The sequence below is a fragment of the Buteo buteo genome, chromosome 26, assembly GCF_964188355.1.
Source record: "Buteo buteo chromosome 26, bButBut1.hap1.1, whole genome shotgun sequence".
Taxonomy (NCBI): domain Eukaryota; kingdom Metazoa; phylum Chordata; class Aves; order Accipitriformes; family Accipitridae; genus Buteo; species Buteo buteo.
Genome location: NC_134196.1, coordinates 6,774,093 through 6,799,449, shown reverse-complemented (window position 1 = coordinate 6,799,449; position 25,357 = coordinate 6,774,093). Strand labels below are relative to the sequence as shown.

Sequence of the window (25,357 nt, the reverse complement as noted above, 5' to 3'; positions counted from 1 at the left end):
TTGTTTTTTTATCAGCTCTGTCAGGGAAATAGCTGGGTATTGTGAAGAATAGGAAACCTTTTCCTACAAACGGGCATGTACAGAGTGTTGGAGAGTGGAGTCACAAAGGATGAAGTGGGACAAATTCTTTTCAATGTGCAGTGCAGTTTGCACATTAGGCAGTACTGGAAGAGATAAAGTCAAGCAGGAGTAAACAGGAAGATCGCTGTGGATGGAAGGTTTCATGTAAAGAAAAGCAAGAAAACATGCAACACGTGTGTTGCTGGAGCCTTTAACTGAGGGAAATGGGAAGCTTTAGATCTCTGCTCAGTTGTGGAGTTACTATGGAAAGAACTGCACCTTATTTTGGAACATAACATCAATTTTGGTATATTTAAAAGGAAAATTACATGTAATTAGTGCAGTCTTAGGTAAGTGGGTCTCAGCTTCAACCTGTGAAATAATACCTGCGTAGCCGTAAAACCTACAGGGACTTCTCATCCAGCTCCTCATTCCCCTCTGGCTCTCTGGCATGAAGCAGATGGGCTCCGAAGGTCCTCCTGCTCTGAAGGGGACACAGGTTTGTTCTGTGCCCACGGGATGCAAAAGACGCGCGTGTTCTTTGTTTTCCGGAAGGTATGACAGTACGGTTACCGAGTTCCCCCAAAATGGATTTAAATTGCTGACAACAGTATGTTTTATTACTCGGCTGAGCCGTAGGCCTGTGGGGTTGGCAGCCTCATCTTTAATGGGACTTGGAGCAAAGCACTGACCTGTGAGAAATGTCAATTTTCTGATAGAGGAGTAAGCACTCACCCAAAGCGAAAACTGCTGAAACATTTTGGGGCTGTGCGTGCAGGTTGTCCTGCACAACATCTCAGCAGCTTTCCCTCCCTCTCAGCTCTTGGGTGTTCCCAGACCAAGGGGTGCTGAGAGCAGCTCTTCAGGTGCAGTAGTTCAGCCATCTGCCACTTCGTTGTCAGGTGAGGTTTTTGCAAGATCTAGCCGTGCCTCGTAGCTGTAAAGCTGCTCACGTACCTTCTTCCAGGGTATGGAGTTTTGGGCTGAACGTGCAGGCATTTGTTCCTTCCTGAAGTTTTCTTTGGACAGATTCGATGAAGATCAAAACAATTCTGGGAAGTTAGCAGCCCGCCCCAGGCTCTTGCAGACTTTGCATCCCACAAAAGCACTGGGAAGAGTCCCAATTTGGGTGAGTGTACGTGGCTGGGCTTTTTCTTGCAGAGGCTTTGTAATCCACCTCTGCCTGGCAAAATGTCTGGAACCGCAGCAGAACCTGCTACTCCTGTAAAGTCCTGCTTCAGCCACTGCCGTGTAACCAAAATTACGCTTTTCTCTGACTTTCAGCCCAGGAATCTTGCTTTGCTTAGACAGAAAGCTTGAGAATGGGAAGGCTGGCAGACACCTCTCCTTCCACCTGTCCTTCACCTCACTTCATCTCCACACAAAACTCTAACGCTCTTCGTATAGTGTTTCAACCGATCAAGAAGAATCTGTCCCCCAAACCTCCAACATAGCTTACAAAAAGGTAAGACATTCCTGCCTGGGATCAAAATAACATAGCTTACTCTGTTACGTACATTACTATGCTACATATTCTTTTTTATTTTTTTTTTAATAATCCTAGATAGATACCATGTTACAGCATCCAGTGAGTGTTAGTGCAGCTGATATTCTCTGAAAACTTAAAAACAGCTTTCTGCAGTCTAATATTTAGTGCCTGTCTACAAAACAGTGGTCCTGCATGCGGGATATAAGTCTCTCTTGCAAGCAGCCAGAAGAAGTTGTGTAAACACATCATCAAACAAAAAGCAATGATGAGAAAAACAAAACAAAACAAAAAAAACCAAACCAAAACAAAAAAACCATCACAGAACTTTCTGCATAATTATCCTGGGATGGGAACAACATAATAAGCTATATAACATTCTTGGGCTAGGAAACAGTTCCAGAAAAACACGTTTAACCTTCCCTGCCACAGTGTCACACTTTCAAAGATTGGTAGAAAGAGAATTGGACTTCATAGATAGCATATATTTTGAACTAAGGAATTCTGTTTAAAATAAAATATTAATATAATGTTAATACTCCAGCATAATGCAAATAACTGTTAGCTGCTACATGCTTTCCAGTGTAAGAAATATATTATCAAAAAAAGTGAGTAAAAAGTCCCTGTTCAGCTGGTGTCTTCACCGGTGCTTGCAGAACTGTAAATGTCTTTTGTTAAACATCCATACAGAGGCACTAGCTTTCTTTACAGCAAGTTTAGAGGTTACATGCTCGTGTGGGTGAGCTCAGCCTTTGTCAGACGGGGACAGAAACAGAGAAAGAAATGAAATACTGGGGTTTGTGGGGCTTTGCATGCCAGACTACACCTTGGCATTGTGGAAACAGGTATATATAGTTGCCAATATTTTAGTTACTGGTAGGTCAACGTAGCAGACAAATTGGTGTATTTGATATTTTGGAGGGTGATACAACTTACAAGCTTTATACGAGGTTATGAATTCTCTGTGTCTTTTCTACGCTGTAACTGTATTAATGTGAAGCCTTGAAGGATTCCAGGTAGAACAGAAGCGAGCATTAAAATAAAGCATGTTGTTCAGATTTCCTACAGCTATTCAGCATGTATGTTTGTTCCTTACGTGTAATTATCAGGGTATTGTCTTTTTAAATGCACATACCATGGTATTTGTAATTATATGTGTATTCATCCGTGCACAATGAGAGTAGGCGGAGGAGGAAAATACAACAATTAGAGGATGTCTTACCAAAAGTAGAAGTCATAAATCTTGATTTTTTAAAATACCATCTTGAACATGCACTCACCTTTATTTCGTTTGCAGTTGTTGACCCAGTCCTACGCTTTTGTTGTAGGCGATCGTCGTTAGAGCGCGATGCTGCGGCGCTGACTCCCCAGCACCGAGAGCGGGAGGGAGATGGTGACAACTGGTGTTTGCAGAACGGGGGATCGGTTCTTCTCTCTCAGCCTCAAGCTGAATAACGGAGGCTCGCTTGTTTGTTTGGGCACGCTGCTCGTTTCGTCTACAGGAATATCAGACATTAGGGATGACTACCTCGGTTTGCAAGATGTAGTAATTTCTCTGTAGGCGCGTGCCTTCTCCATAGCGGACAAACAGAGCGTGATGATATTGAAAGCTGTAGAGGGTGTAAGTGAGGGAGACCAAATGACAAGAAATGTTAAGTGTTCTTGAAATCCAGTAAGATAAAAGGTATGTAATAACTGCTGTGCTCTGAAGTGATGCAAAAAAATATGATGTCTTATTCAGTTAAAAAAAAACAAAGACAACAACTGATAAAAGAAGTTTAAAAGGAGCTTCTGAACACCCTTTCTACACTTTTGAATGAGCTTTAAACAGGTCTGGAATGCTGGGGTTTCTTCAGCTCTGTACATAAACATTGATCGCTTTTCCAGTATAATAGCTACAAACAAATAAATACAAACAATGAAAGGTATGTGAAAGCTTAAAACTTGTGAAATTCGAATACTGTGCAGAAACATAAAAGAAGCTGAATGGGTAGTATTTCTTTAGATGTATATATATGAGTGTGTTTGCATGAAGGTAAAGTATAAGCTGTAATGATGAGTATTATTTGGATGAGCCGTACTACATTTCTGCCCCTTATTTGGGTGAATACAGTGAAGGTTTCAGTGCAAATATTTGCATTTAAATTTACCTTTCCAGGGATATTCCTGGAGCTGTTTTTACAGATATTGCAAAACAACTGATTTGCTAGAATATTCATGAAAAGAAAAAATAAGGAGCATAATTAAGGTTTGGGAGTAATTTCCTTCTGATCAATATGCATGAAAAAAGTATATATTTGAACAAAAATATATGCATTGCACAAAGATAAAAGCAACACTGAAATTACAAAGATTAAGAAATTAAAATGATGCATAAGGATTTTCCAAGGATTTTTCAATTATTTGCACTGGTTTATCTTGTGTTAAAAATAACAAAAGGAGCTCTCTTTCCATTGGCTTCCTTTTACCTTTTGATGATCTTGCTGTCTGTTAAGACCTTTTCCCCTAAAGAACAGCTTTTCTTTTTTTTTTAATTATGAGTACAAAATTGGCAGATGATCCTTCAGCTTACAAACACAAAACATATTGTGACCATAGAAAAAGAAAAAACCATAAACCAGAAAGCAACTGAAATGCAAGAAGACATCTAGGGGGGTTTGTTTTAAAACTTAATAACAAAATAACAAACACTGTTATCTTAGGCTGTCTAGTGTCTGGGTGTCCCAAGAGCCTTTTGGCTGACGAGGAAATACAGCGAACTTTAACTCATCAATTACTGACCATGGCAGCTTCAGAGTTTAAAAACCTTTTCATACAGTTGTTTTTACTAGTATACTGTTCCTTCTTCAGCTCTAGATGAAACGGTATAAAGGGATTGAAGGTGAGATTGAATTTCAGTAACACAGTCTCTGTATTTCTTGGATACCTTTAGGTTCTCTTTCCTTTGTTCTCTTGTGTTCTTTTGCTTCTGCGGCACTGGTACTTCCTCGCACTGCCAGTGTTCCAGGACAGAAGGCTGTAAAGAAGAAAAAGAAAAAGGCAAGGAGCTAACTGAAGGTTTTTAAATCTTTATACATGTATTACTCATAAGCATCTTCAGTGTTCTGCTTTTTGCCTTTGATTTAAATATATATTTATAAGGTACTTATGTATATAAGTCACTTAGATAAGTCTATGCTAAAGAACTGCAACACAATTATTTCAACATTCACTTGGAAGAGTGCTCATTTCACTTTATTATTGAAAACTCTTACTATTGCTATTTGGAACAGCAGTGGAGAAAAATACCTACAGGCGGTGATGACCAAGTTACTGCTTCAGGTTATTACCTAGTATGGAGCAGTTGCTTAAATCACACACATGATCAGCTAAGTGCAGAGACTTACGTAAATAAATCTATGGAGTTGTATAATATGTAGAGCATAACACCATGTAACTGAATTTTGCTGTTCTGTCTTGTGATTTGGTTTATTTATTGCTCAGGATCTGGCAGGGGTTTGAGCCGGCAGGAGTTTCTGCTTCCAGGGGCAGCGGTTGTTCAGGCTGTTGTTCATCTGCTGTCCATCATCACTTCAGAGATGAAGGCTCTTATCTTTGTACTTGACCTCTTGCTAAGCATCTTGTTAAAGGGAGAAGCAGAAGGTAGAGTCAACAAGCTAAACTAGAACAATATTTCAAGAATATTATGATTATATCAAAACCAGCTGATCTATGGATAACGATGCAATTAGCTAGTGTTGTTCTATATTTCTGTCCTGCATTTAGCTATTTACAGATAGTCTTCCTTGTAGTCCTAGTAGCAACTTGGGTACAGTTTAGGTCAGTAACTACACAAATTGTAAGCAGCAATCCACCCCATGCTCTCCGTGTGACAGGATAAATTGAGGTTCTCTGAATAACACCACTGGAAGATGTGGCCTCTGACCTGAGCAGCTTATTATCATGGAAGTATGTGATGATCTAAATTAGGACGTAAATAAAAATGGCATTTCCATTCTATTTTGGGGATGAGCAATTAATCATCTAGGGTCTTACAAAGTTTCTTAATTCTACTGAAATACAACAATCTTAATAATGTTGCTTGTTAACATTCCTCCAGGCCTGCAGTTTTCTTCTTAAGAATTTATTGCTTTTCTGTGACTTCAGAATTAGAGGAAAAATAGTAATTTGCTTTTAAATGTCAAATCCCCTACTCACAATTTTTTTATTTTAAATCAGGGTCACTATGCATACAGCCTGAAGAGCCTTTATGTAGAATTGCACTGAATAGTGCTGTGAAGGCCACGTTTGGAGTAGTGCAGGTACAACATGACCGGAAAGGGTTAGGAGGAAAAAAAAACCCCATCATCCAGGATTTTTGAACACAAAGATACAACCAGTGTGTCAAGACGTTTTCACTCCACAGATTACTGGGTGCCTGAGTACACACTGGAGAAATACCACTTCTAACTCGCTTTTCACTTCTCTTTTTCTAAACATTCCTTTTCAGAGACTGAAAGTGGGTTACAGAGACTAGGGTCTAATTTAGTGTGGCTGCTCTCAGAAGGAATTCTGCTGTGTACCCAAGGTGGTCGGGGGCTGTAGCATATGATGTGTGAAGAGAGGCTGAAGAAGCTGATTTTGTTTTGCCTAAAGAAGGCAAGACTATAGGGGCTTCTTACTGCAATCTTTAACTCTCTGTAGGTTTTTGCACAGAAGCTGGAGCCAGATTCTCCTCGGCGACGCACAGCGAAAGGTAATGGACACAAGCTGCAGCAAGGGCAATTCTAATTAAATGCAAGAAAATAATTTTTCTCAGCGTTCCCATTTGCAGATGATCGCACTATTCAGAGGCGCATCACCCCTTTGACATATTGCCTGCTCCAGGCTTTTAGCAGTCACGTCCCTGTGGGAACAGGACTTTACTGGTCAACCATTTCGGCAAAGCTGGAGCAAGTCAGTTTGCTGTGACGGATACTGTTTGGGCTTACTCCAGGTATACACAGTAGAATTCAAAAAGGTACGGAGAAGGATAACAGCAGCTAAATTGATCCAAAGGCATTGCAAAGGTCATGCATTACTTATGCAAGGGCTTTCCAGGGAAGGAGATATCCAGGGAAGAATCATGCAATTTGCAGTAAAGGTGAACAGGAAATGACTTCTCTTTATTTCTCTTAATATCAGGTTGGGGGACTTAAATCAATGAAAACTTTGTTGGTAAAAAGAATATCTTCACAGAATGCATAGTTAAATTCTAGAGTTCATTGCAAGATGTTGTGGTTGCTGCGGTATAAAAGATCCCAAGAACCAAACAGCTACATTGATGAAAGATCTATGAAATACCATTAAATGCAAGGAAATAGATGCAACTTCTGGTTTAGGGAGATCCTCATGTGCAAAATCCCAAAATTCGGTAGGATATACCAAGAGAAAAAAACCCCATCATTTACTTGCACTATTCCTAAACTTGTTCCTAAACTCTTCTCCTAAGCACTTGGCAGTAGACACAGTCAGAGACTCCATAGCAAGCTAAATGGACTTTTGGTCTGACCCATGCCATAAGAAATATTATTCTTATCTTCAAAATCATTAGAGAAAAAAATAGAAAAGTTTTGATTGGAGTAACATAGAATAAACAATTATCTATTGTAATCCTAGTTTTGGCTATATAAATATAGATGAAGATCTTGTCTGTAATGTTTTTGGATAGATAAATGTTGTGGGATCTTCAGCTTTGATGGTACGGGGTAGAGAACAAATGCTAAGAATATGGTAAGGCCTGGATATTTGTGTGCATGCTGGCCAGCAAATTGTTAGTTAGGCTGTGAACTTGCAAAAGGTGACATTAATTAAAATGAGTTTTGATAAGAAGTGGGGTGTTTGAGAGGATCTGGCTGTAAAAAAACAGCTTTGTGGGAAAAAAGCTACAAACTGATTTATTTTTAATTAAATGGAAAAAATAAGTAGACCTGTTATTCAAATCTGGTTTTGCAAAGGGCAGATTTTTATACACAGATGTACTAAGACAATTAAAAGGATAAATTAAATATAGAGAAAGGTGGAAGTAAAATACCATAAAGTTCTCTATGTAGATTAAGATGCTATTTTATAGTTGATAGATGAAGAAAACACTCGATACCATCTTTCTGAAATTCAGCTCTGGAGAGACTAATAGTTAAACTACAAATGACAGGAATTGATGGAGTTACTGGAGGATGGATAAAAACTATCCGAAAGGGAAAGAGCAACAGGCAGCCCTGCAATATTTGGTAGCACATTAGTTATTAGTGATGTTCCTAAAAGAACTTGGTGATGAAATTTAATATTGTCAATAATGGCCCTGGTAGAAATACAGTAAAAAAACTGATTGTATGTGTTGATAATATAGATCTGTAAGCATTGTCAATACAGGGTAGGGTATTGCATAAAAAACACTTGTTAGGACTGGATTAGTAGAAATGGGATGAAATTCAATAATAGATAATATAAGGTGACACATCCTGGTACTGGTATCAAACCTCTGTTGAAAGCTACAAGTTTGCAAAGAACTGAGGTAGAAATGTACTTGGTTGTCCTAAATAATAGCAGGATTATAAATTATTATAATAATATATATAATATAATTATATAATATAAATTATAAATCATTTAGCCACAAAATGAGATGACTGTGTTGAAAAGGTAACTCCAGTAGAAATAGAGATGTTTCTACTACAAGACACTGGCGATGCGCATCTGGAATATTCACTTAGTTTTGATTACTTACATCCAAGAACAATAAATTCATACTAAAACAACTACACAAAATCTCTGCTGGGTGACTAAGGAAAGCAGGGGGCTTACCTTCTGCAAAGAGCTTGTTATCTGAGGCTAAACAAGTGAAAAGGGCATGTGGTTATCAAGATATCCAGTAGGAGGATAAAAACTGGAAGAAAAATTACCATTTAGGCTAAAAGCCAATGTTTGTACAAGAACAAAAAGGGAGAAAACAATTATAAATAAACTTGGGCTGGAAATGAGGCAAAAGGCCCAGTCTACTGGAACAATATATCTTGGGGCTATCTTTAAAGGAGAAGGGGGGGGGGGGGGGGGAGAAAAAGGGAGTTATTTTAAGCTAAGGCTGTGAACAGTTTTGAAAGTGAACGCATTAAATGCTACCTGTAATAACAAAGAACTAAGTTTTGTGATCCAGGAGGTTCATTCTAATTTTGTGCTTCCTTAAAACACTCTAAGCTAGGAAATGATAGGTATTTCTATACCTTCTTCTGTTTATTTTAGAGCATATGTTTAAATTGGAGGTACTCCTGCAAAAGTAACAATGCCTATCGCAAACTGATGTATTTTGCATATGAAATCTTCCTGCACAGAACAATGCAAAATTAGATCATATTAAAATTGCCTGTTTTCAGTGGTTATAATATTACTGAAATCTTAATGCAACAATGAAAATAGGTTGTCTAGACTTGCGCGTTTATTTTCTTCCTGAATTATTTTGCCATCTTCCTCCTTTGAATTAAGAAGCAACCACTATAAGTTAAATAAAGGACCTTTTAAAGGGCCAACTTGGCATTAAGGCAAATCCCTTGATGTACAAAGTACCACATAGTCGCGTGTGCTGAGTTACTGGTGCAGTTCATGGGGGAGTACATGAGGTAACTGAAACTTTGCAGCAGAATTCAGTGTTTATGAAGGTGCAAATATTGCCTTTTTATATGTATTGGAGATGGTAGCGAAAGCCTTACAAAACATCGGAGTGATCAGTATTGTGGGTAATATGAAGTTAGAGAAGAATATGCAGGTCTCTCCCTTTTTTTTTTCTTGTTTCCATGCCCTCTGGCTTGTAGGCCAAGATGACACAGTTTGCTACAACCATATCTATAATAAGATGTATTTATTATACATTATAATAATAGTCAAAATGAAAAACTGGTTATAAATTAAAAAAATGGAAAATGCATTATTTTGTACTAGATTATATTCTTTTTTTTTAATATGATACATGGTTCAGACTTTATATTTATATGAAAAGTAAATCATAGGCATAGGATTGTCTCCTAGAAACATTTTAACGAGTTAAGGTAATAAAGAAATACAGAACAAAAGTAGAATCTACTTTATTCTGTTATTCAGGCAATACGGAAAAAGTGGTTGCTGAAATAATTTGTTACATTTAAAGAAAAAGAAAAATTATTTCAGATACATCTTTTATATGTTAAAAAAAAAAAAGAGCAGTGAAAGCAATTCTAAGATCAAAATGAAGCGCAATGACAGTACCAAAAAACATAGAGAATGTATGCTTAAAAATTAAATAAGCTCCTGGACTTTCCAGGTTTTCTTTTTTAAAATTATTGAACACATTTTTGGAAAATGTGGTCTGATCCTCATCCAAACTTTTTGTGTGTCTCCTTTCTGTTTCTGAGAGCATGAGGATCTAAAGAACGTGTTTGCACTATGTTAAAAGGAATAATAATTGTGTAATTCAGAAAAGATCCAAATGTAAACCTAATTATGACAAGTTATCATTTTATTTCCCATCAGTTAACAGGTTCTTCCAGCAGAAGTCATATATTTGAAATGCCAGGTGAGGGTCTATCTTGAAATTTTTTGACACCTGGGAGGCATAAACACATATTTATACTGAATCAATATTACGCCATCTTTATTAAAATTTTGGTGGTGACAATTTGTATTTTGAAATCTTCTCTGTTTGTATTGCAGTAAAGGTTTGACACTGCAGTGCTACAGACTTTGCTCACAAACGTGCCTGGGCACATACAGAAGCGCAGGAGCCCTCACCGCCTCTGCTGCTGCTCTGAGATGCTGAATGCCATCACCATGATCCCAAACCAGGATAAATCACTGCAGCCTTGTGCCTAATTGAAGACATTCTTTCTGAGCAGCAGAGGTTTAATCCAAAACCTAGGAGCTGCCCTAATCCTCATCCTTCAGTGCCTTCTCGGTGTTGAAACGCCTCTTTTCCAGAGCTGACTTCCCAGTGGCCACAGGTGGAGACCCTGTGCCTCTACCCACTGTGCTGGTTTCACGCTTCGGTTTTCCCAAGAAAGGATACAGGCAGTTTGTCATCCATCCCTATTCAACAAACTTAAAAGTACATACAGCTCTATCTCAGGTTTCCCTTAAACAAAGCCAGTTTACCGGACAGTTAATTTAAAACTCAAAGCAGAACAAAAGCTTTTTCTATTTTCTATGATATTCTAGCTTTTCCCACTTCTTCCCTCCCCCTCCGCCCTTAAAAAGCACGAGATTTGTTCTTCTCTTGCCTGCAGTCTTTCCAGAACCCCTTGACTGCCTTCAGAACTTCGGCTCCCTTGAAGACGTTTGGTTTCACCTCTTTCTGAGCAGCACGTACCAGACCCGTGAGGTCCTTAAATACCTGGCTGGGAGTCTGAAACGCAGGTCCTCGGTAAACCTGCTCAACCATCAGCTCGTGCCACGACACCATACCCTAAGCTTCTGCTCGTTGAGTTCTCGCGGGGCTGAAGCTCCTGTCGCTACACGCGCCGTCCCGAGTCATCAAGGCACCGAAGTGCTCCGTTCTCAGCCCTGAGGAGATGGGCACACTTGAGCTTGCGTTCCTATGGGGACTGACTCCCTTTCCCGTTCTTAAAATGCATTGGGAGGATCCAGCCTTGCGCAAAGCATAAATCAAGAAAAAGAGTTTTTTTTGGGGTTTTTTTTTTGGTGTTTGGGGTTTTTTGGGGGGTCTAACAATCTGTTATTGCGGGTTTGCTTTGTATGACAATGTTTTGGGCTTAAATCTAGCCTCTTAATTTAAGACTGCCCTCAGACTACACAGGGGCTACATTTTAAGGCGTGCTTCTCATACTCGCCTCTTGACAATATTCTGCTGAGAGCAGTGGGGATTTAGTTTAGTCTTCCTTGGGACCCAAGCTGTTATGAGTCAGGGGAATTCCCCTGTCACTTGGAGCCATTCACATTACATCTGACAACTTGCACTGTCTTTCATGCTGCTTTATCTCATCTTTATTGAAGATGTTTTGTTGTTTTTATTTAATTCTCTCCTGTATTCACAGAGAAGAGCTTGTTTGTGTGGAATTTGTTTTTTTTTTTCTGGCTGGACCGATTTATTTTGTAAAGAAAAAAAATCATTTTTAAACAATCTAATATATGACTATAAGGATTTTTCTTTTTAAATAACTCCGAGTTCTGGCCTACAATAACTAAGTGCTTAACTATTCCATTTTTAACTCAGACACCAGATATGCCTCATATGAGGAAAGGATCTTGATTAGATTTATCCCGAGTGTGGTATAGATGAGGCTAGATGTGGAAAAAATGTTTTCCTCCTCTTGTCACTAGTGTTCCAGAGTAGGTTTTTTGTTTCTTTGTTCTGTAATATGAATCTGGTGAAGAAAGCTGTTTTGTTTTCATTTTCTTTTAGGGAAAAATGTATGTTCAAATAAATGCTTATAAGGTATCCCTTAATGTAGAAGACACATACACTCAAACAATTAATCCAGGAAAAGATTTATCAAATCTATGAAAATGATCTTACATTCTTCTATAATTATAGAAAAAAAGTATGAAATAGATTGGATTCAGGCAGCCATAGTCCTGCAAAATATTTTATTAAGGTCTTAGCAGCAATTTTACTTAAAAGTAATACAGTGTACCATGACATTAATGATATGGTAAAAAAGTAACAGGCAAAAGCAACTCTCAAATCTGTTAAGTCATTTTTGCTCCCAAAATATCATTGCAGTGAAATTCAAAATTAATATGAAGAAAATACCCATGGGGGAGTAAGGAGGAGGAGGAATTATACATATATACACGTATATATTATATATGTACATGCAATATTTATATGCACACACACTTGTTATATATTAATATATAATATTTAATATTGTGCAATGGATATTATATATACATTTATAATATATATGTATATAAAAGTTTTCTGGCTGTTTTGTCACATTATTATTCATACATTTTATTGAGTTTCTTAGGAGAGTCTGTGCCTCCGTGTGTTACTTTTTCATAGCTCTGTTAAATTACCTTTTTCTCCCTTTTCTACATTCTTTTCTTTTAAGGCAAAAAGTACATTGGACCAGATCCTGTAGGAGGAGTTTTTGAAATTTCCAGAAAGACTTCTACTGGCCACATGGACAAGCTAGCATATGACTGAAGTAGGAAATTAAGTGTGAGGAAAGTTATGGATTTTTTTGCAATGTACTAGCTGCACCCCAGTAATTGCTTGTGCCCATGTTTTCATTCCATGGTAAGTGAAAGGAATGTAACACTGTGCTGAAGGTGGTGGTTTCCAATGAAATAATGTGTTGCAGACTCTTAACCTGTCTTTTTCTCGCAATGAGAGAATGAGAGACATGTAACCTGTCCTAAGTTTTGTTACAGTATTTCTCAAGAAGCCATGTTACTCAAATTAGTAATAAAATAAACCATAAAAAAAATCATTGTAGTATTTGAGGAGAGTAAGTATTGTGCAAGACATGACTTTGATTAAATGGATTTTTGTACAGCTAATGTAGATTTTTCACTGTCCTCCCTATTCAAATAGCATTTCCAAAAAAGATTTCTTGAGCCATAATCACAGCTATTCTCACAGATACGTCATTTTTTACTATGTAAACAAACTGAAAACATTGGAAATGGAAATTGTATTTCTATTTACACTTTGGTTGCTCTTTTATTCCTCTTGAGTAATTACAATTGGAAATAATACTATCCAAATAGAAGCACTCCTTTAATGATAGGAATTTTCACACATATTTTGAGGTAACTTGTGTAAGCGTATCACACAGAAAGACAAGTGAAATCAGATGAGGAAGCAAATTGTGTGGGATCTGGAGCAAAAGGACTTGAAGAAGAGGAGGTCCTGAAGTTAAATCTCCTGTTTCATAACTCTCACATGCATATAAACTGTTCTGCTGTTAAATCACAGTGTTTGTTTGGATTTTTAAATCTCTAATGAGTTGAAAACTCATTACACATGAAAACACATTATTCCCAGAGAAGCTCATGTGGGTTTATAACAATCTGACTATGCAAATACTTGTAAGTTAGTCAGCAATGAATTCATTTAACTTTAAAATAACCTCCTGCTTGAAGATTAAATTTGGCATGAGATTTTAAAAATATTTGTATTTTTAATATATATGGAAGATAAGGTGATGGAGGGAATATAATTTTGACAAGCCTAATAACAAATTCTGTAGGCCTAAGCTTCAGTGAGTGGGATCTTCGATGACAGCAATATATAATATTGTAATACCTTTAATATTATACATAGTTTTCTGTGTATGTATAGGTACATCTCAGAAATGAATCCTTCTAAAAGACTGAGAATCTAAGGAATACTTTCCAAAGAGAACTGAAAGATGACTCCTGAAAATATGTTGATTCATAATTTGTTACAGGTAGCCTGTTAATAATTAATGCTGCTAATACTACATGTTTCAGAACAGTATGCAAAAAGTTAAACTCTTCAGAGTATCTTTATAACCCCTATGTTTATTTGACCTTACTGGAGATTCAACTTTTATTCTGCATTTGTAGAGGTCAGCACTTCTTGTTGTATACCAGACCATTTTTATAGTAGGTCTATAAGATCTCAGGTTGTTAGAATAAACACTAGACTTCTTTTGGATTATCAGAAGCAAGCATTGAAGATGTGGCCTTTGATTTTCTTCCTTTTTGCACTTTTATATGACCAAAATAAAAATTCTTAGCTTTTAAGGTCAAATATGTTAAAAAGCTAGTATGAAATACTGCACTCCATGAAAATTTTTGGTGGAATCTTTTCCGGTAGACTTATCCTTGATATGCTGGCTAGTGAACTAAATTAAGCCCAAATTATCTTTTTTACGCTGAGCAAAACTGAATTCTGTGTACATATTGTGTACGTAAGTTGTATTGAAGACTTTAATACTTATACAAAAAATTAAGTTGTTATGACTTTTGCCTTCAATGAATTTTAGGAGATAGAATTTTTCTACTCACAATGAACTTAAGGAACAATTAATGAAATTCCAAAGAAAACTCTGCTTTGTCTCTATTGGTGTCAATAATCATTAGTCAAATGTTAGCTTGTGAAACTTCTAAGCCTTCAAATATTCTGGCTACATCCATGTTTTATTTTTTTCTTTCATTTTCCCATATTCCATAATTCTTTTATGCTAAGTTTAGAAAAGGGTATATATTCCTGTCTACTTATAGAGAAGCTCTCTGTTATACTCATAATATCTTACTGCCTGCCAGTATTGCTTTAAACAATCTGACAAACAATAATTACATCAGTTATCCTTTCCTTTTCAGGACAAGAAACACAGACAAGAAGCTTGCTATAGAATTACTGCTCTTCATTTTTAACATCAAACAAGATGGTATGTTTAAAAAAAAAAATAATTGTGATTGTATAAGTGAGTCTTGTCTTCAGATCATGTCCTATCTCCTAGAGGAATTTACCCCAGGGTTTCAGGTCAGCTGACAAGTAGATTCCCTTAATTGAGTAGACTGAGAACCTCCCTTACCCTGTGACAGTTCTCTTGTGCCACAGGAGCAGAGTTACTTGCCCTGAATGTCAGGCAGTTTTAGGTGTTCTGCCCCTATAGGCTATAGAAAAAGAACGATGAACCCTTGCATGTTCCTGATGTTTTTTGGTTTTGTTTTTTTTTTAATGGGAAGCTGGTATGGGAGGTAGATGGTAGTTCTGATCTGTGTTGAACCTGCGAAGCAATGTGCTGGTGAGATGTGTGTAAGCAATGAGATTTTCTAGTCTAACTGTACCAGCCAGGTGTCATTTGAGAAGGAATCAAAGCCTCCAGTCCACCTGAATGAGGCAAAATTTGGTGCCTAAACAATATTTCCAGTGACTCTGAGATGTAGTGCCAACAGTCGTCTAAACTTCTCTTTAAGAAAGGTCTTTTTCCTCAGCCTTCTGTACAAAGAAAGGACATGCACCTACGTGCGCAGCTGCCGTGCTCGTAACCTGTCCCGTCATGCCGTGCGGTAGTGCGCAGTTGGACGTGTTCAGGCACACGAGTCCCTCCACACATCCGAGGGCACGCTCAAGTCTGAGCTTGCAGATCCATTTTGCTGCCTCTATGGACCTGATTTGTGAGAATAGGCCTGTGCTGGTAACCAAAGCCTATTAAAATGGCAATGGGAACCTTTCAAAATTATTTCCTTTGCCAACCATGTTGCTTCTTTACTGCCAAGTCCAGTTTTAGACCAATGTTTTTCATTTCTTCACTGGCTGTATCAGGTCAGCACATTTTCTTTCTTGATGGTAGTGATGTAGGTGTATATCTCAGTGAACAGGAGCTGTGGATGTATTCTAAAGGCAGGTTGTAAAATATTCTGTTTGGAACCCAAGGCACTGACGTTCTACTGGACAACTGCTGTTGTACAACAAGTGGTAGATGATACACTTGGGAAAATGAATGAATAAAAATAAGTCATCTCAATTGTAACAAATATTCCCATTGTACAACACAAAGTTGTTTTAGATTGTTTAAAAATTACTCCTATGCTTCAGAAAATTTATGATTAAAATGAGAGTTAGTAATATCAAGGGACAAAGGAAAATTATTTGTGATATTCCTAAGAGTCACATTTGGAGCGATTTGACAGTAGAATATGTAATAAATATTCTTAAGTAGAGCATTGTTGAAAAAGACAATTTATAGAGTTTTATTGTGTTTTGCTCAAATGAACTTTTGATGGTTCAATTAATTTTGTGGGATGTCAACACAGGAATCTCACTGGGATAGGGAAAAGCTGCCAGGATTTTTGGTGGATGTGCAGCAGGGTCAGAAAAGCCGCATTGCTGTGAGCAGCATGGCCACCAATCTTGTAATGACCTGGTAACTGACCTTGGGAATAACCTCATAAATGACCTTGAAATGTGATCTTCTTAGGAGATTTGCTAATTCTTTTAGCAGTGAAGTAACCAAGAACATACAATGAGGAGAGTCAGGGCCAAAATCTTCCAATTTACTGGAAAGTACTTTCAAAAATTAAATAAATTCTGTTAAAGCAGAATCCTGATTTTCAGGGGGTTTATGTCTTTATTACAAATAGCACGTGTGAATATCTTTTACCTTCACTGACAGATAGCATTTAGTCATAAATCTGAATTCGAAAGGTGCTTTAGCTGAAACATAGTTTGAAGGCACACGTGCTAGGTTCTCAGTGCTATTGAGTAAAACACAATTGTAGTATCTCACATATCTTGGTAATGTCAAGCCTGTCTTCTCCTTGCAGATGAAAATACTTGTTGTCTTTGTCACAGGTTCACTAGTTTGGGTTACATTCTTTCTTCTGAAGAAACCCAAAAGCAGAAAGTCGGAGTTTCAAAGTTACACTGATTTGGGCCATTGGCAAGATTTACTTAGTAATCAATTTTAAGTATGCTGTGAAAATAAATACAGTGATGCATTATGGTGCAAATCTGAAAAAAAAAATAAATTAAAGATTAGTCAATTGTGTAACTGGTAAGATTTAAGAAATATTTGGAAAAAAATTCCATTTCAGCACCTCAGGGTTAAATGGATAAACAAGTTCCTATCTGTGAATATAGGTAACAGACTGATGCAGCACTTCCCTTTTTGTCCTGTCTGTGCTTATGCTGTTTTGATTTCAATAGTCACATGAAATCATGGCTCAGTTTCTTCTGAGGTAAACCCATGGTATCCTCAATACTTTGGAAGTAGTGAGTCAGAGGGAAAGATAGTGGCATTTACCAGTATTTAATTATCCTTCTCTTCATTCTCTGAAAATCAATGTTATTATTATGTTTATTTACAAGTATTCAAATGTAAGCCTTTGTGTAATAGAAGCCTGATACCTCTTTTACATGAACATTACTGTTTTATGTGCAAATATAGGAAGGTACTAAGGTACTGTAATTGATTACCGCTAAAAAAAAAATAATCAAAGAAAAACTTTCTAATTTTTTACATTAAAAATATATTTATTATTTGGTCCAGACAAAGTTTTAATTACTATTACAACCTAACAAAATTAAAAGAATACCCCAGAAAAATTGCTGAATGAAAAAAAAAAGCTAAAATGTTAACATTAAGGATGATTTATTAATTCCCACTGCAAAAAGCAAACCAATATTTTCTGCAGTAGAGGATTTTGCATTAAAAAAATGCAGTCAAGAATGCAGTAAACCTTATTCCCATTACAGTCTTGAAAACTGAAAAATATTGGAGGCTATTATCTGTGTATAACTAAGTCCTAGGAAGACCTTCCAATTTTGATGAGACTATAGAAAAAGAAGAATAATGAATCTCTGTTTTTGCTTTCTGGTTTCTAATTTACTGCTCTGCACAACCTTACCTCATGCACTTTCAGGACTGTGCTCAGTTTTCATTAGCAAGCTATAAGCAGTAGCAAAGCAACTGAAAGGAAGAAAAAAGCCATGATACAGTACCAGAAATCAACCTTTAATTTAATGGAGGGTCTGGAACATACTAACTTTGCTGAGTCTTACTTATTAGTAATATGGAGTTCAACTAAGTTCTGTTAAGGGTGTATAATTTTAATTTTTCTATTAATAACTTTTAAACGAGACTGAGGTTAGCTTTTAATGCTACAAGTTTTTTAATTGCTGCACTTAGGCAAGACCTGCTATAGGTTATGGAGAAATAAACTTTGGTCTTCTCTTATTTGCAGGAGATAGGATTAATTCTTGTTCTGACATCCTGTAATCTCTGTTGGAAGAACTCTGTGAATTGGACATTCATAAAATGTCGTAGAAGTAATAACTAAGATTTTGGTGTTTGTGTGTGTTCAAATTTATTTGGATTTATTTAGACTTTTCCCTTTTTTTTTAATAGTAAAGTAGTTGTTCTTAGGAGGTGTGTGTAATTTATTTGTCTTTGTGTTGCATCCCTTAACGCTGTGTAGGTGAGGAGTGAACGCTCCCTGCCCTGCTCTCAGTAGTCCCAACTCCCAAACTATTTTCAGGAAATATTTTTAGCAGACCAGCTGGCACTGCTTTTATTTGGGATGGCCTGCCTTTTTTCTCTCTCTCTTTTTTTTTTTTTTTTTTTTTTAAGCTATGTATTTGTACTAATGTGGGGGACAAAATTACCTGGTGCTTACCATCAAAATGCTTCTTTCTGTGCCACTGTCTGATAACTGAGAGCAGACCCTGAGAGCAGGGTGTAGCCATACATAATGCATATGGATGACATTTGTAAGAGAGAAGCTGGCTTATACTGCACTTTTACAGGAACTTATTGCATGACAGTATTTGTTTTGATTCAGCTCCCAACAGATGTGCAATTCCAAGTTTTGCAGAAGAGGTTCTTTTCTTTTTTGATAAATATTTATCTTCTAAGTCACTATGGACCATGTATATCTACCCTCTTTGAGTAGAAATTCAGAAATGATAGAACATTAGTTTCATTCTTCAAAAGGTTTTGCTACATGAGTTTGAAAAATATCTGTTTCCTTGGCTGTTCTCATCCTAGTTCAACTTTTGGATAGAGCATTTCATTACATTTTTTTGTAAGTGGATCCAAATCTTACTTAAGCAAATACACCACTTCGTTTTCAGATCTTGCTTTTTCTACAGATTCTGCATGTGATATCCTTCATTTAATTCTGCCTCTGTCTTAAATGTTCTAGTCTGATTTTTCTTCCAGAAATACTTTTCAAAATTTTTGAACTCTTATCTATTATAATGTGTTTGGTTGTTGGGCATAGAAGAGATTAAATATATGAAACATCAACAGTCATCCAGCTGGATTTCTACTCTGTTCTGTGTATTCTATACAGTTCTAAAACTTTTGCATCAGGTCTAAAGCCTATTGATTACTGTTGATGCAAACTAATAATTTTCATGTAAAAGAGACAGTGAATTTGGTAGACTTTTGAGATAAGGTGAACTTCCTGCACAGGCCGTTAAATCAAACAATGCACTTGATATTGATGTTAAACAGAATTAGAACATAGTATTTATATTTATGATAAAGCATTTCCTAACTTTCTGGTAACAGAACCTGTGCACTCACTGGAATATTGATCTGAAGTTTTAACTGAAAAGCAACCCTGAAATTAATACCAGTAGCAGTAACTGTGCATCTCATCTGCTTAGTTTTTGTGGTATGTACATATGTCAGGTCTGCCATACTGATCCAAAAAGTGCAGATAAAATTTAGGCAACTTTCTTAATGCCATCCACTGTATACCTAGTCTTGCTAGAAATCTAAATTACCTGATTATTCCTGGTATTGTTCCATGTGCTTTTAACCATGACAAGTATTCTATACAAGGTAATCATTTTTCTTAGGGAAACAAAATACATTCTTTTTAAAATCTTAATTAATGATGAGAGGCCAGCAGGTATAGTTTTCTGATATCAGAAGATAATGTTCAAAACAAAAAAAGTTGAAAAGGGTTGATGAATTCAGTGTTCCACATTCATCTGGCATGAAGCATACAAACACAAATCCTCAGTAAAGTGCCCAAAGATGTTAAATATTGCTCAGATGCCAGTTTGAGACACTAACTTTGAGGCCATGTTCCAAGGATTGTGTCTGCCTACAAGGTATAAAAAGAGCAAATCTCTCATTTCCCCCAGTCTCAGCTGGGTAGAAAGCCAGGCTCTTTTGATGACTTGCTCTGCTCTAATGCCATGGCCAACGTGTGGACATCCTCACTCGATCTATTCTCCAACCTGTCATGGCCTTTTTCCCTTTCACCAACAAACCTAAATTTCAGCCCTGCAAGATTTAAAATGTTAGGACCTGCAAACAGAGGGAACAGAAGGGATACAAAAAAAAAGTCTGCCTTTCCTGACAGCATTGTTCTACTTGTCCTGCAAGAAAGTATTAGTTGAATCGTGGTGAGTCGGTTGGTGAGCACACTCACTTACCACAAAGTAGACCAACGTTTGCTTCCAAGGAAAGCTTCAGTATTTCATATTAAGCAATCATTGGAGCAGGGACTAGAAATCACATTTGACTAATACCTCTCAATGAGGAATCCATTAATGCGGTGCATGAATACCAAATTGTGTCAACACTGTTTGGATAAATGAGTTTCTAAGAAATTTCAAGGGAAAATGGTATTACAAATACTACTCCATTTCTCTAAACTTTATGTTCTAAAGGACTCAGGAATTTATCTGATTCTTAGAAGAGTCCTTGGGGAGTGTGTATTTTAGTGAATGACAAAGTAGACCTGCAATAAACACAAAAATAGTAGCCTGCAAATAGTTCTAATGAGAGCTATTTCTTGTAGGCCACAATTTAAGAAGGTATGTAGGAACCCTCATTAACTAAGCATGTAAACAGTTATATTAACTTCAGGAAGTTTAAAGATATGCTTAATAGAGGGAACATACTGATCTTGGGACATCCAAGAAATACAATACAAAATTGCAGGCAGGCTGAAAATTATAATTTCAAGTTCTTGTTTCTAAGATTCCAGTTTGCTTTCGATGTTTTATTGAATTTTTAAAGTGAAACTCCCCAAAATTCCAAAACCTTTACTGGAACTGTAGAAGGAAGTTTCAGATGACATTCACTTCAATTTGATAATTTGAATTCAACTGATTTTCTTTTGTTTGTCAAAAGCTTTTTGATTGTCTCAAAATAACATCTAGTACTCTGCAAACATAATCTGTAGTTTGCCAACAAAAAGAGTGTCAGTTCCCATTGCGTTACTACATCGGTGCTATCTTTTATTTTTTTCTGAACACAGTTGATCATCTCTATGAATTTAATGATTAAAATCACTGAAAAACAGATGTCCATGTGTATTTTCACAGATTTGATTATGTCTTTTTGCACATCTTAGGTGTATTTATTTTACGATAGTTATGGTAATTTAAAAAAAAAAAAAAGAACAAAAAATTTGGTTGGAACTCTCTACTCAGCGTGACTTCTCAGATGAACAGGTTTTTTTCAGGAATACTTAAATAGCCACGTTTGAGGTCATGAAGGATACATGCGCTACGCAGAGTGGTAGGAAGTATTCTCTAAGGACTCCCGAGACATTAACCTCCGAAGGCCGAACCAGTAATTACAAGCCGCTGACAGGAGTTTTCCCCAGTCCGTGCTTAAAAAACACTCAGCCGTGGGGTTGCGCGTCCTCCCTGGGTTACCCATGGCGGTGCTGAACGGCCTTTACCTGCGGGTCAACCATGAGGAGAAGCTGCCCGCTGTGGTTCACCTCATGGCTCCGTGTCGGGGCAGGCCGGCGGCTGGCCTCCCACCGTCCCTGGGGTCTGAGGAAAGGAGGGAGGCGCCGGTGGGCGGGAAACGGATGGCTTTTGGGGGGCAGCCCCGGGGGAGGCCTGCGGTGAGGAGACGAGCCCCGGGACTCTCGGCCTGAGGCGAGGAGACGAGCCCCGGGACTCTCGGCCTGAGGCGAGGAGACGAGCCCCGGGACTCTCGGCCTGCGGTGAGGAGACGAGCCCCGGGACTCTCGGCCTGCGGTGAGGAGACGAGCCCCGGGACTCTCGGCCTGCGGTGAGGAGACGAGCCCCGGGACTCTCGGCCTGCGGTGAGGAGACGAGCCCCGGGACTCTCAGCCTGAGGCGAGGAGATGAGCCCCAGGCCTGTGGTGAGGAGACGAGCCCCGGGACTCTCGGCCTGAGGCGAGGAGACGAGCCCCAGGCGTGCGGTGAGGAGACGAGCCCCAGGACTCTCGGCCTGCGGTGAGGAGACGAGCCCCGGGACTCTCGGCCTGAGGCGAGGAGATGAGCCCTGGGACTCTCGGCCTGCGGCACCAGGCCGAGCCCTCGGCCCAGCTGGGTTACAGCCAGAACTGCGGCATGGAAGTCACCCAGGCCGGTGGCCGATGACGCTTCGGATTGATAATTTCGTTCGCCGGGACTTCAGTACTTCCAGGACGTCGAGTCTCTGACAGGAGACGGTGTTGCGCTTGCGTACGGTGACCCCCCAGAGGTGAGCAGACTGACAACAGAGCTGAGACCCTTTTGCATCAAGTGTTAATTATGCAGTAGATGGCGGTTTCTTTTTAATTCTGGAGAACGAAGGACGAATTTCGCTTCTCCAAGTTTTGAAGTAAAAACGGGTTTTAAATTTCTGGTCTTAAACACTGTACTTTGCTAAATACACCTACAAAAATTCTAATTTTAGGGTGCTGGGATTTTATTTTTCCTTTTATTTTCTATGTATTTCATTTTCTTCCTACCTGCTGCTCCCCTCTGTAAACGTTGATGACTGGATGTGTTGGGAAAAGAAGTAATTGCATGAAATAGGAGGGATTTCATCAGAATTGTACCTCACGATCTTCAAAAAAATCCTATGCTGTAAATTAATAATACTTTTTAAAAGCTGAGAGTATATGTTTTTTCCAAACACTATTTTAATCTAATTTAAAACTCGTCACATGGACTCCATTCTCTTAGACATATAAAAGATACATGATGTTTATGAGGAGAGCTGCACTCTGACATAATCATTTTTAGTTAGCAAAATGACACAAAAGGAATCATAGAAACCAGCACAGATGAGGGGAAAAGAAAGGCTTTAAATCATCTTTTCACATTCAAATGCTGGTTTACGGAATATTATGAGAACAGAATAAAAGAAGGTGGGATAGAAATATGAAGGAAGAGATATGAGGAAAATTCTTTCCGGGATTTTGACTAATTATTACCAAAACCAAATCACTTAAATATCGTTAAAAAAACCCAAAACTGCTTTACTGATTATTTGTTTATTTTGTAAGGAAGGACATTAGTTATTATTCTTGACATTGCTAAATTCTTCTCTCTTGCGCTCACTGATCTTTATTAAGCTTTTTCACAAAACATGACATTTCTTTTGTAATAATAAATGTTTCAAAATGAAAAAAACATTACAGTTCTTTTGTTTGTTTGTTTTCCAGGAGAAGAAAATTTAATTAAGATTTATTTTTTTTTTAAAAGCACTTAAGGATTATTGAAGACCAAAGGCAGTATGATTATAGGAAACAAAGTATTTGTAAGCTTAAAGATTCTTCTTTGCTTTTTTCATTTAGGTGTTACTGTAAAAGACTATACAGAGGAATAGATGGATGAAGTCACTTAGCCAAGGCTGAGTCAAAGGTAGATTGCAAACCTCTGTTTCTGTGCTAATTAATGCTTTATTTTTTCTCCTTCAAAAATATTTAATTTTTTAATGACCATTACCTAAGCATTACAATTTGAGCCTCTTCTTACAAAACTTTAATGAAATTCAATTAATATTTAACTAAATATTGAACAATTTAATATTTCTTATTAGCCTGCAGCTATTTTTTATAGTGGCTTATAATTTGGTTATTGGGTCTGGCTGTAAATGAAATTAAGGCTCTGTTTCACTCAGAAAAAATAAAAAAAACCAGAGCCATTTTCTTAGTATAAAGCCATTAGTAGTAAGCAGTAGTACTATTATTTCAAATATGATAGTAATTTTCTTTCAGGAAGTTGTCTAAAAGCTGTGTTAGCATGGTCCCATTACTGTCAATGTGAGAGAACAGATATTTTTAGAGAATGGAGAACAGAGCGACTGCAGAAATTGAAGAATGTCTAATGGTTTCCCCCTTAAAGAACAGATTTCTTCATATAGGACAACTGAAATGAAAGCAGAGCTTTCATGTGAAAATTAATCCAAATCATTTAGATGGGATGACTTATATTTTGAACATACATACAGACATACCACAGCTACATTGCTTATGCACAAGCAGTTACACAGTCAAGTGTATATATGTGAATATATGTTAGGTACAACAGCATGGCAACAGGCAAGTTAAAAATGCCTAAATGAAATACAGGTTTCATTATTTGCACAAGTTAACTAAAATCTTGGCAAGATTTTTTTCTTTCATGTTCTATACCTAATTGTTTTTAAAAATGGATACTTTTGATAAACTTCCTAGAATTGTGTCTGGCATCTTTAAAGACGCAGTTAGTTTAGTCAGTACCTTGTTCTCTGTTCTAAAAGTTACATTGTCTTTGTTGTTTAAACACAAAGCATGTCCGTACTGTCACTTCCAATGTCAATTTTAGCTCGTCTGAGAATTAAAACATTTTGAATTCTAGGACAAGTAGGACTTTCATGTCTGACTCCACAGAAGGATCGCACTTACCGTATATTTTATCCACCTATATGCACTTCTGTTCATATATTGTTATTAGGTTGCAAAGGGATGCTCTTAAAATTTAGGGAATATCAGAAATAAACTTGCCTCTGCAATATTACGCCAGCCCCCTTGTGTACTTTTTAGTTTTTAATTATATTTTTAAACTTTAATCCAAAGATGTGCTTACAATTAACTTTACAAATATTTATTTACACTTTTCATTATCATTCACTCAGACATAAAAAGATGGAGCTGAAACAGAAGGTGTAATAGAAGGTGCAATTGGCTGAGTTAGAATTTGCCTGGGATGTTCAAGTTAACTCCCACACTTATTTCATACTTTAACCATATACTTTAACTATTCCTCTAGAACATTATTCCATTTGTAAAAAGCTTGAGGCTAAACAAGGAGTAATTCAAGAAAGCAAACCTTAGCATATATATAATTCTCTGGAGTAAAAGCTTTTCTCCTATTGAAGTGTAATCCAGTTATATATAAATATATATGTGTGCATATTTATGAGTGTGTGTGTATGTGTGTTTGTGAACTGCAAAAATAGATACAGAAACTTTTTTAAGAACAAAGAAGGGAGTAGTTTATATGAATTATGGCAAACTAAGACTTAAGCATTGGCACTGGTTTTATTGGAAGTTGTAAGAGATGGCTAACAGATTATAGCTGGCCAATTGAAAGGAAAGAAGCAGCTTTATTTTTGACTGTTGTTTGTC

General features: G+C 37.3%; 1 long non-coding RNA gene across 5 annotated transcripts; it reads left to right on the top strand.

Moving 5' to 3' along the window:
* The first annotated feature begins 645 nt into the window (after positions 1-645).
* Positions 646-23,603, top strand: LOC142044952 (uncharacterized). 5 transcript variants are annotated; one of them, XR_012654464.1, is made up of 9 exons: positions 646-1,525; positions 2,875-3,471; positions 6,230-6,281; positions 10,064-10,106; positions 10,244-10,891; positions 12,604-12,791; positions 13,839-13,947; positions 14,846-14,913; positions 21,450-23,367. It is a non-coding gene; the product is annotated as an uncharacterized LOC142044952 (long non-coding RNA). The 5 variants fall into 5 exon arrangements; XR_012654467.1 differs by lacking the exon at positions 21,450-23,367 and adding an exon at positions 23,543-23,603 and having other exon boundaries at positions 10,244-12,791; XR_012654465.1 differs by having other exon boundaries at positions 2,875-3,230; positions 10,244-12,791.
* Positions 23,604-25,357: the final 1,754 nt, after the last annotated feature.